Source organism: Protopterus annectens, chromosome 4.part1, assembly GCF_019279795.1.
Source record: "Protopterus annectens isolate FY-2018-M chromosome 4.part1, PAN1.0, whole genome shotgun sequence".
Classification (NCBI taxonomy): Eukaryota; Metazoa; Chordata; order Ceratodontiformes; family Protopteridae; genus Protopterus; species Protopterus annectens.
Window position 1 is genome coordinate 765,601,497 of NC_056734.1, and position 13,413 is coordinate 765,614,909.

The 13,413-nt window shown below is 40.6% G+C and overlaps 1 protein-coding gene across 1 annotated transcript in view; it reads left to right on the top strand.

Moving 5' to 3' along the window:
* LOC122801304 (extracellular calcium-sensing receptor-like) overlaps positions 1–13,413 on the top strand; it is a 137,352-nt gene that overhangs the window by 60,434 nt on the left and 63,505 nt on the right. The window lies entirely within an intron of this gene.

Below are 13,413 nucleotides of genomic sequence, written 5' to 3' on the forward strand. Positions count from 1 at the left end.
CCATTATTCCTCATTTAACAAGCTTTGTTCATCTCAAGTAAATCTGCTCCCAGTCTCCAATCATCTAGCCCTTTCCTTTCCCGACCTCCTCCTAAACCAGTGAGCCTTTCCTTTTTCATAAACAAACTTGAAATATATTTTCACCTATAAAAGTTTGTTCCCACAGGAAAAAAAAAACTACCCTTTGCTTACTTACTTCACCTGATAAAATTGTTACACTTACTGTGTCACAACATCCTCACTCAACAATTAACAGATTGTACTGTATATCCACTATATTACAAATTCTGGCCAGATTGAAGTGACTTCACAGTAAATGTGTATTTACCACGTCAACAATCTTCAAATTAATGTATTACTCTATAAAGTAATACTTTTGATATTTCACAGCCATTACCACGTTATGTATTTTTCTGTAAAGAGCTCTAGTATTTAACATGCTATACATTCTGTGATTTTTTTTGGTCCCTTCAGACCTCAACATTACTGGCAAGGCCTCTAGTGCCTCATGTCCATGCAGGGTCTACCAGCTACTCGCTAACCCCCTGACTTACTATGGTTTACTGGAGACAGCTGTGGAGCACAAGGGCATCCTTGTAGCTTGGCTTCTTTGTGTTTCTGTGTGTGGAGGATTTTTTTGTTTATGCCCTATCCAGTCCAACTACTTGCCCCAACACCCATTCAAAGGCAAATCCCATCTTTGGATCATGCATCCCTAAGGGGGCATATCAAGTACCCTCCCTCCCTCCCTCGTAGACATGCACTCCATCCCTTCCCTGCCACTCTGTCAGTTGCCTAAGCCACTAAGTGACCCAGGTTGGCTGGACAGTAGTCATTCCTTTGTCCTTCTATACCAGCGGAGTGGCATACTTTCTATGTGTCATTCCATCTATGCCAGCAGAGTGGCATACTTTCTGTGTGTCATTCCCTCGATACCAGCGGAGTGGCATACTTTCTGTGTGTCATTCCCTCAATACCAGCAGAGTGGCATACTTTCTGTGTGTCATTCCCTCGATACCAGCGGAGTGGCATACTTTCTGTGTGTCATGACTAATTCCTATCCTGTTTTATTTTTGTTAAACTTGTTCTTAACTAGCTATAAAAAAGCTGCGTGAGACAAAATTATGATTTTGTACTAATGTATAATTACTTGTTATTAATTCTACTATATATTTTATACAATGAACTTTTCTTCTTAAGTCAGTTTGGAAAATTTATCACAACGCATTTTAACAATCCAGTAAAGAAAACATAAACAATAAAATAACTAAAAACGAACATAAAATAAATACATACATAAATTCATAAATAATTTAATAATTAAATAAAGTACTTCTTAATAAAGTTTTCTTCTAAGCTTAACTCCCTTAGATCTGTATTCACAGGCCATTTATTTATTTTATTTTACATTTGTTGACCAGAAAAATCCGACTGGAATGAGGTCCATTTACAGCGGAGGCCCGGGGAGAAAAGCTCCACATTAAACAATATATGCAGTGGTAATTATACAAGCAAAAGGTACATCATGCAAGAAATAATATATAGTTACAATGGTTTGTTCCAAGCAAGCTTAATTTACACATAGTAGGCCCTGGATGGCAGTAGTTGAGGAGTTTAATACTGTAGCACAAGGACAGTAAGCAGAGAAGAGAGGAAGGTAGGAAGGATTGGAAGAGAGAAGGAAAGCATTTATGTGATGCAAAGGCAGAGCCAGGACTGCAAGAGGTGTGACTTAAGTGATCTCTTGAACTGTGAAATAGATGGTGCTGAAGAGATATTCTCGGGGAGGTTATTCCACTTTCTAGATATGGTATGAGAGAAAAGAGCTTTCCCTGCAGTATTGTTGGCATTGGATATACAGAGAAGTGTTTTGTTGGATGAGCGGAGAGGACGATTTGCTGAATATTGTTAGTAGTTGGTTTAGGGCTGGAGTCTTGTGCAGATTCTTTAGGATGTTGAAGGTGAGAACTAGTTGGTAACTAAATAAATGAAGAAGTTCTAGCCACTGTAGTTCCTTTAGGGCAAGGCAATGATGGCTTCTAAAAGTAAAGTTATTGGCAAATTTTGCAATCTTATTGTAACATGACTCAAGTTTGTCTAGGTCTTTTTTCCTGATGTGGGTTAGGATTGGTGCTACATACATCAGGGTAAACAAAAGGTGGATTTGGGCTAGGGTGACCCATGCTTGGTCTGATAGAAAGTTTTTGTGTTTGTATAAAGTTACCAATTTTGTATGTACTTTTTTGATGGTTTGAGAAATATGGACTTCAAAGTGAAGATTTTTATCTATTTCAACACCAAGGAGCTTAGTATGGGGAGAGGGAGAAATTGCAGTGCCATTTCTGGAGGTGATAGTGAAGGAAAGAGGAGAGGTTCTGGATTTGTTGGGGGTAAATAGGAGATATTTGGTCTTGCTGGGGTTTAGAATAAGTTGGATATCAGTGATCCATTTTTCAAGAGAACTGAAGGATTCCTGGGTAAGTTTTTGTAGAGTGATTAGGGACAAGGCTGAGCAGATTAGGGTGGAATCATCTGTGTACTGTATAAGTGATGCATGCTGGGTGGAGATGTGTAATTTTTTGGTGAAAATGAATAGTAGAGGCCCCAATATTGAGCCTTGTGGAACACCTATGGTAGTTGGTAGTAGAGATGATAATCCACCTTGCCATTGGACTGATTGTTTCCTATCAGAGACATAGTTTTTGAACCAGGCAGTAGTGGAGGGGGCAAAGGACATGGAGGATAGAGTGTCTAAAAGTAGATTATGTGAGACCATGTCAAATGCCTTAGAGAGATCTACAAATATAGCTGATACAAAATTGTTGTTGTTTCTTAGTTGGTTGAGCTGATTAGTAAAAGTGAGAAGAGCAGTAGTTGTACTATGGTTTGGGTGGAAGCCATGCTGTGTGAAGGAGAGGAGATTATGTGAATTTAAGAAATGCATCACTTGAGTGTGAATACATTTCTCAAGGAGCTTAGACAGGGGGGATAGGATAGCAATGGGGTGGTAGTTTGATAGCTAATAGGAGTTGCCGCCTTTGTGTAGGGGGATAATATATGTCACTTTCCATAGCTGGGGATGTAAGCTTCCTGTATTGAGTGGTTGATAAGAATTGAGACAGGGTAACTAGGGACTCTGCTGCTATTTTTAGGAAATTAGCAGGTAAACCATCAGCTGTGAGAGTGGTAGGTTTCAGCTTTGAGAGTAGTTTTTTAATTATGGAGGTTGGTACGGGTGAGAGTGTAAAGGAAGGTATATTACTATTACCTGTAGTGGGGGTGAATATAGAGTTATTCTTAGTTAGTTGGGTAGATAATGACAAAACAGATTCTGTGAAGTGATGGTTAAATTGAGAAGCTATGCTGTCATTATTAATGTTGGTGTTAGGAGCTGGAGTGGTAGTTTTGCCAGGTTTTAGGAGGGAATTGATAGCTTGCCAGAACTTTTGGAGGTTTTTGGAATGTTTGTTTTGGATACCTAGGAAGTAGTTCTGTTTATCCAGTTTTGTTTGTTTTTTGGCCTGATTTCAAAGTTGTTGATAGTTTTGTCTGTCTAGGCTAGTGTTATTCTTTTCCCAGATCTTCCAGGTTTTATCTCTGGACATTAGTAAGGTGTTTGTGGTCCTACTCAGCCAAGGGGCATAGTTTACTTTAGTTTGAAGTTTTCTAATGGCAGTGACTGTATTAAGAACATTCATAAAAGTACTATTGAAAAACTCAACTGCCTGGTCTAATGCTAGAGTTTGTAGTGGGTGCCAGTTACATTGTTGTAACATATTGTTAAGAATTTGCAGATTTACTTTGTGTTCATCCATAGCTTGCTTATACAGTAAGTGTTTGGGTATGTTTGCATGTTTTAGAAGGAAGAATGTGGGGAAGTGATCACTAAGTTCATCAGGTAGGCAGCCCACATGGTAATTTTGTTTGGGGAAATTTACTAAAGTCCAATCGAGGATTGATTGTTTTTGGGATTTTCTGTCAACTTTGGTAGGTTCTTGGATTAGTTGTGAGAATCCAAATAAGTTAATATGGTTTGAGGGACTGTTAGAGTTGCAGGCTAGCCAGTCTAAGTTTAGGTCGCCTAACAGGATAGTTTCTTGGGGCAGGTTGACTGTAGCCCATTGTAAGATTTCCTTGATTATAGGAGAGTTATTTCCTGGAGGGATGTAACTACAGAAAATGTTGATTTTCTTTTTGTTGTTTAGAGATAAAATGGAGCCTAATGTTTCGGCTTTCAGAAATTTGGGAAGTGGGGTTTGCAGAGGCTGGAGGCCTCTTACTCTTTATTAACAAACAACCTATGAAGTATTCTGGAATTTACACTACAATATTACAATAGTCCTTAAGAGGTGATTTATTCTTACAGTCTTTGATCTGCAGCAGTTTTCAAAACCTTATGAGGAATTCAATAAAGCCTACACACTGTGATTTTCCATGTAGGCATAGTGGCACGGGTCTTGCATGGAAGTAAGACTCCGTGCGATCCAGTAAACAGAGCAGAGGGGCCTACACAAGCATGCGGACACTGAAGTGTCTGCAGCATGCAAATCACCTCATAAGCAGATGCACTGCATGCAAATGAGGGTGCTGAACTGATCCAGCAAGCAGATAGGCAGTCTAGCAGACCCTGTGTTGGTGTCTGAAGTGTATACACAGAAAATTTCAGTGTACAAGAAAATAAAAATTGAACAGGGCTGTAAAACCCCATTTAGAAGGTCAGAGATTGCATAGTAGGGACATATATGTGGAAAACTATGCCCTGTGTGTCCAAAAATAATGCAAAATAATATAAAATAATATTCTTTAGGATGTTGAAGGTGAGAACTAGTTGGTAACTAAATAAATGAAGAAGTTCTAGCCACTGTAGTTCCTTTAGGGCAAGGCAATGATGGCTTCTAAAAGTAAAGTTATTGGCAAATTTTGCAATCTTATTGTAACATGACTCAAGTTTGTCTAGGTCTTTTTTCCTGATGTGGGTTAGGATTGGTGCTACATACATCAGGGTAAACAAAAGGTGGATTTGGGCTAGGGTGACCCATGCTTGGTCTGATAGAAAGTTTTTGTGTTTGTATAAAGTTACCAATTTTGTATGTACTTTTTTGATGGTTTGAGAAATATGGACTTCAAAGTGAAGATTTTTATCTATTTCAACACCAAGGAGCTTAGTATGGGGAGAGGGAGAAATTGCAGTGCCATTTCTGGAGGTGATAGTGAAGGAAAGAGGAGAGGTTCTGGATTTGTTGGGGGTAAATAGGAGATATTTGGTCTTGCTGGGGTTTAGAATAAGTTGGATATCAGTGATCCATTTTTCAAGAGAACTGAAGGATTCCTGGGTAAGTTTTTGTAGAGTGATTAGGGACAAGGCTGAGCAGATTAGGGTGGAATCATCTGTGTACTGTATAAGTGATGCATGCTGGGTGGAGATGTGTAATTTTTTGGTGAAAATGAATAGTAGAGGCCCCAATATTGAGCCTTGTGGAACACCTATGGTAGTTGGTAGTAGAGATGATAATCCACCTTGCCATTGGACTGATTGTTTCCTATCAGAGACATAGTTTTTGAACCAGGCAGTAGTGGAGGGGGCAAAGGACATGGAGGATAGAGTGTCTAAAAGTAGATTATGTGAGACCATGTCAAATGCCTTAGAGAGATCTACAAATATAGCTGATACAAAATTGTTGTTGTTTCTTAGTTGGTTGAGCTGATTAGTAAAAGTGAGAAGAGCAGTAGTTGTACTATGGTTTGGGTGGAAGCCATGCTGTGTGAAGGAGAGGAGATTATGTGAATTTAAGAAATGCATCACTTGAGTGTGAATACATTTCTCAAGGAGCTTAGACAGGGGGGATAGGATAGCAATGGGGTGGTAGTTTGATAGCTAATAGGAGTTGCCGCCTTTGTGTAGGGGGATAATATATGTCACTTTCCATAGCTGGGGATGTAAGCTTCCTGTATTGAGTGGTTGATAAGAATTGAGACAGGGTAACTAGGGACTCTGCTGCTATTTTTAGGAAATTAGCAGGTAAACCATCAGCTGTGAGAGTGGTAGGTTTCAGCTTTGAGAGTAGTTTTTTAATTATGGAGGTTGGTACGGGTGAGAGTGTAAAGGAAGGTATATTACTATTACCTGTAGTGGGGGTGAATATAGAGTTATTCTTAGTTAGTTGGGTAGATAATGACAAAACAGATTCTGTGAAGTGATGGTTAAATTGAGAAGCTATGCTGTCATTATTAATGTTGGTGTTAGGAGCTGGAGTGGTAGTTTTGCCAGGTTTTAGGAGGGAATTGATAGCTTGCCAGAACTTTTGGAGGTTTTTGGAATGTTTGTTTTGGATACCTAGGAAGTAGTTCTGTTTATCCAGTTTTGTTTGTTTTTTGGCCTGATTTCAAAGTTGTTGATAGTTTTGTCTGTCTAGGCTAGTGTTATTCTTTTCCCAGATCTTCCAGGTTTTATCTCTGGACATTAGTAAGGTGTTTGTGGTCCTACTCAGCCAAGGGGCATAGTTTACTTTAGTTTGAAGTTTTCTAATGGCAGTGACTGTATTAAGAACATTCATAAAAGTACTATTGAAAAACTCAACTGCCTGGTCTAATGCTAGAGTTTGTAGTGGGTGCCAGTTACATTGTTGTAACATATTGTTAAGAATTTGCAGATTTACTTTGTGTTCATCCATAGCTTGCTTATACAGTAAGTGTTTGGGTATGTTTGCATGTTTTAGAAGGAAGAATGTGGGAAGTGATCACTAAGTTCATCAGGTAGGCAGCCCACATGGTAATTTTGTTTGGGGAAATTTACTAAAGTCCAATCGAGGATTGATTGTTTTTGGGATTTTCTGTCAACTTTGGTAGGTTCTTGGATTAGTTGTGAGAATCCAAATAAGTTAATATGGTTTGAGGGACTGTTAGAGTTGCAGGCTAGCCAGTCTAAGTTTAGGTCGCCTAACAGGATAGTTTCTTGGGGCAGGTTGACTGTAGCCCATTGTAAGATTTCCTTGATTATAGGAGAGTTATTTCCTGGAGGGATGTAACTACAGAAAATGTTGATTTTCTTTTTGTTGTTTAGAGATAAAATGGAGCCTAATGTTTCGGCTTTCAGAAATTTGGGAAGTGGGGTTTGCAGAGGCTGGAGGCCTCTTACTCTTTATTAACAAACAACCTATGAAGTATTCTGGAATTTACACTACAATATTACAATAGTCCTTAAGAGGTGATTTATTCTTACAGTCTTTGATCTGCAGCAGTTTTCAAAACCTTATGAGGAATTCAATAAAGCCTACACACTGTGATTTTCCATGTAGGCATAGTGGCACGGGTCTTGCATGGAAGTAAGACTCCGTGCGATCCAGTAAACAGAGCAGAGGGGCCTACACAAGCATGCGGACACTGAAGTGTCTGCAGCATGCAAATCACCTCATAAGCAGATGCACTGCATGCAAATGAGGGTGCTGAACTGATCCAGCAAGCAGATAGGCAGTCTAGCAGACCCTGTGTTGGTGTCTGAAGTGTATACACAGAAAATTTCAGTGTACAAGAAAATAAAAATTGAACAGGGGCTGTAAAACCCCATTTAGAAGGTCAGAGATTGCATAGTAGGGACATATATGTGGAAAACTATGCCCTGTGTGTCCAAAAATAATGCAAAATAATATAAAATAATGCTTTTTTAAATACCCATATTATGTTTGTGTGGCTCACAGCAGCATGCAAACATGGCATTATGCAAAAAAAAAAATATATATATATATATATATATATATATATATATATATATATATATATAATATTAAAAAGTTTAAAAACTAAAAATAAGACATATGTGAGAATAATGCATTAGAGAGCCCTGCATGCAGTTTTTACAATGGGAGATTTCAGTGGCTGCTAAAGAGGCAGGACCTGGAATAGTGAAGTATCTGGGTTTTTTGCACGGATATGTATGCAAATGAGCTGAGGTTACTGAACAGCAAAAAATGGGCCACAGTGTCCACAGTAAAATCTATGTAGCTCCAGAGCCATGTTGGTGTGCACAGAAGAGCTAGCTGACATCAAAAGTGGGTGTGTCACAATATATTTAAAGGAAATGGAGCTTAGCGGTGCCGTTTTGCATGGTGCACTGCTCAACCAAGCAAGGGGGTGTGTCCAGTGTTGCTAAGCTTTGTTTAGCTGCAGGGCAGATGTTTTAGCTGGTTTGAGCTATGGTGAGCATGCCTGTGCATGGAGGTGTGTCCAGACTGTTGAGCAGTGTTTATACCAGCACTGCGGGTTTGCACACCGCTCCAGCAGGGAAGGCAATTAAAAAAAAAAAAGGAAATAGCCTGGGAAAGCCAATCATGTATAAATTACTGATAACCCCTGTTCCACTTACACTGGGCCATTCAAACCCCTCAGTGATATACCTGGCAGTGGAATGCATCATAGTTATCCAATCACACAGGCTGCATCTGCAGCAGAGCACTATAAAGTATGCATACACCCTATAATCTGAATTTTCCCCCACACTCTTCACAATTGGTGTACAGACCTGAGAATCTTAGCTGACAAAATGCTAGGGGCTGCTGCTGCTCTGCTGCATTTGTATGTGCTACAGGCAGAGGTCAGTGCTGATGCTGCTGCTGACAACAGACCTAGACTGAGAAGGAGTAGAGTGTTCAGGCCCAGGGTAACCTTCCAGGAGCTACATGAGCTAGAGATTGTAGAGTGCTACAGGTGGACAGTGACATACTAAAAGAACTCACAGAGCTCTGCCGCCCTCAACTCCGACTCAGAGCCAACAGAGGGGAAACAATCCCAGTTGAAACAAAGATATGTGTAGCCCTTAGGATACTAGCTACAGGTACTTTTTCAAAGACCAATTGGAGACATGATGGGGGTCTCTAAGGCATCTGCATCCAGGGTACTACACCAGTTCCTGCCTGCCATGCAAACACAATGCCAGTGAGCATATTTATTTACCCCGCACCCTTGAGAAGAGGGCCAGCAGTATACATCTCTTCTACCGTGTAGCACACTACCCTAAGGTACTAGGTGCCATAGACTGCACTATTGTACTCATCAAATCACTGCCTTGTGAGGAGAGTACCAGATGTTTGCCAGGTAGGACATCCCCTACGGCCATCTACCGGGGGATGCTGGCTATGCACTGGAACCATGGATGATGACACCCATCAGAAATACACACACACACACACACACACACACACACACACACACACACACACACACACACACACACACACACACACACACACACACACACACACACACACACACACACCTACCGAAGAATGCCATAATGAGGCAGATGCACAAACTAGGAACATCACAGAGTGTGTGTTCGTGCTGCTCAAGTCATGTTTCTGCTGCCTCAATATACCTGTTGGTGCCCTGCAGTAGTCTCCAGCCAGATGTGCACAGATGTTCAGAGTATGTGCCATGCTATGCAACATGATCCTGCAGAAACAGCTGCAGCAGGATCATCACAGGGAAGGGACACACAGACATCCACCACTGCCAAGGTCCCCACAGACACACCCAAAGGGGGACTCAGAGTAGAAACCCCTGAGCATGTCCCTGTAGGCAGACATAGGTGTGCCCAGCATGCTCTGGCCTTGGGAAAGAGGCAACACATAGCACATGCACTGACAACCTAGGGTCCTAGGGACTGACACCTTATTCCAACTCACATACATAGTAAAAAGGATGCTAGCCACACTACACAATCTGTACCTTACATATTGGCTGTGTATTGCATGCATCACACAGAGTCAGACCTGAAGCACTGTTATCTCAACTGCTGCATTCACAAGGTAAGTCACTCTATTTTACAACAAATGAATGGAGTACTAGACTATGGTAGCATATGTATTGACCTGCTGCATGTATGCAAGGGAATAAAGTAGGCTACTGGGCTACCTGCACACAACTAACAGCTGTGTGGGACAACAGGTACTGTGTCCAGTACTGGCTGCCCCATAATACTCATTAGGCCACAAGGAAGAAAAACTCACTGCAGTGTGTGAGGGAAATGCCAAACAGCGGGTCATAGGACAGACTCATGACTGTTAATGCTAGAGTCCCCTACCCCCACGACAGCCGTGTTCCCATACAACTGCAGTAATAGTATGTTTGCAAGGTTATAGCCGCAGACCACACAATCCCAGGGCTGTCCCAAGCAACCTGGCTACATGTTCTATTTCCACAATACACAGGGTCAAGGTGTATGTTTGTCTGCTGTTGATAATGTTAGGAATTAAACTTCACTTTATGTTAGCCGGTGTGTCTCAGTGAGCTAAGTACATTAGCATGGTTGATGGTGTTTATGGTTAAAAGCTGGTTACACCTACAATTTTGCATGTGAGGTAGTCTTATGGTAGCAGTCCCACTGACTGTCAATATGTCACAATCTGTTACTGCAAGAAACCTGGACAAAGCCACATACAATGGAAGGACAGTGAGTCACAGCTATGGACATTATACATGCTCTGCGTAACCTAGAAGGTGGCTAGTATAACAGCAGGTTGCAACAATTCAGAGTAGTAGTAGGTTGTAAAGGCCATCACGTAACTATCAGTACTTACAACAATTCAGTGGGCACTATTTAGTAGTATATTACCAGAAAAAAACAACTGTCTGAGGAGCAGAGCAGACATATGGGGTGGAATGCTGGACATCCTGCAAAACATGTACAGTCAGAGGCAAGAAGACTCCAACCCTGTGTGTGGTGTTACATCATGTACTCCAGTCACAGCATACCTACACTTAGAGCAGAAAGTATGTACAAAGCCATGAACAGGAGTGGGACAAAGGCCCAAATATAAGGAGAAAGATGTAGAAAGTGCAGAGAATAATGTCATGCAGTAGCATGGGTTCCCTGGTGTGTATGTTGTCAGGAAATCAAATGTCTGTCATCAATTCGTAATGTCAACCTATAATGATTTGCCAGTGATGTACCAGAAAACCACAGTGCTATGTAAAATGTACCATACATATGATGCAAAACCCTATACGGTCTATTACAATCTGTACAGTCGCTTGGTATGAGTCATATATTATGTTCAGCACACAGCCGCGGAATCCCTTGGATATAATATCAAGGAAGTACTGGACTGTTGAATCAGGTACAACAGCCAGTTGACTGGAGAACACAAAATCCCAGCTCGGAATACAGGTAGGTCTGGCCTGGAGTCACCTTGTAAGTACTGACAGTCACACTGGGCATGCTCCTACAAATCAGCCCATGTCTGATGCCTCATCTGCCTAAAGAACTGAGATGTGAAAATATCTCTGTGCATACATACAGCTATGTATACATATCTTCCTCTCCATAACCCTCTCAGACATGATTTCCCTTATCTATCAGTATGTGGCGCACACACACACACACACACACACACACACATATATATATAAATATATATATATACATATATATATATACATATATATATATATATATATATATAGATATATATATAGATAGATATAGACATAGATATAGACATATGTATGTGTGTGTGTGTGTGTTTGTGTATGTGTGTATTAATATATATATATATATATATATATATATTTATACACATATAGAGAGAGAGAGAAGTAACACACACACACATATACATATATATATATATATATATATATATATATGTGTGTGTGTGTGTGTGTGTGTGTGTGTGTGTGTGTGTGTGTGTGTGTGTGTGGGTGTGGATATATATATATATATATATATATATATATATATATATATATATATATAAAATATATATATATATATATATATATATATATATATCTATATATATATATATATATATATATATATAAATACACATATGTATGTACATATATATATATATATATATATATATATATATATATATATAGACACATATAGACGCACATGTATATGTGTGTGGATGCACGAATGTCCACACCTACATGCAGAATACTGGGGTTAACTGCACCTACACACACAACTCTTGTAGTCTTGTCTGATGGCAAAAGACCACAGACGCATAATGACATAATCCGCCCAACCACAGAACTCTGTGCCTGTGGAATCTCACACTGTAGACAGACAATGGTGAGCAGTTGGTGTAATGTGCAATGGCCACAATGCAGGACTTGGACAGGCCTAATTGTCACTAGCCAATTCTCCACCTAGCAAACTGCAAACGGCCAGAAATGGTGATACTGGTACCTGTACACACATAGCAGGGGTATTAACAGGTAACCCATCGCGACAACACTAGATACAGTAACAGCATAAAGCTGGTTCATTTTGCAGGTCACACAGGCTGTGTAACACAAGGCCAATTTGTGTAGTCCACAAGTACTGTGGCTGCAGCCACATATCCACCAAATATAACCAGTGGCGTATGTAGCTAGTACTGTGAGCTGTAGTGTGTAATAGTAGGTAGGTAGGGGTTCTAATCTCTATATCAGCCACCTTGTGTCTGTGCGTGTTTGTAGATATTTCCCATACAGCAGTATAGACATGCCATCAGGCCTTTGTCTGTGCAATGGCTAACAATTTTATGGCCCTGTGACTAGCATCCTCCACAACACTGGCCTCCCTATCATCCATCTTAACAGCACTGACTGTCAATTATATAACAGATAAGCTCCATGGTGCATGCGATAAATAGTGCTATAGTGTACACTACTAGATAGGTAGGGGTTCTAATCTCGATAAGGACAAGTGTGTGTGTGTGTATGTGTGTGTGCATGTGTATAAATATATCCCCTTGCAGCAGTGTGCCTAGCTGTATGCAATGTATAGACATTTTAAGGCCTTGTGCCTACCTGTCAACCCCCCCCCCCCGTTGGCCTCCTTTATAAGGCCTGCTGATGTCATCCACCTTAACAGCACTGGCTGTCAATCTCATAACAGATAAGCTTCATGTTGCATGTGAGAAGTACTTAGTGTTGTAGTGTATCCTCCAAGATAGGTAGGGGTTCCAATCTCAGTAAGGGGAACTCTGTGTGTGTGTGTGCGTGTGTGTGCGTGTGTGTGTGTGTGTGTGTGTGTGTGTGTGTGTGTGTGTGTGTGTGTGTGTGTGTGTGTGTGTGTGTAAATATGTCCTCTTGCAGCAGTGTGGCTATCTGTGGGCAACAGTTATACATTTTGAGACCCTGTGAGTAGCTGCTGGCCCTAAATAGCCCACATTTACTAGTCATAAATGCTATCCAGCACCACCTACATTTGTAGGTACAGAACACCCATGTGACACATATAAGGGTAACATGCCTTGTCATGGGGTATGCATGCAGGATTATGCTGTCTACCACCATTGTCCCTGACACACTGTTCTACACATATGCACCTAGGTAACCATGTAGATATTCAGCCGTACCTTGCTGATGTCATATTTCCACTTTGCTGCCATGCCATCCTGAGCCACTGTATTGCCGCCAAGA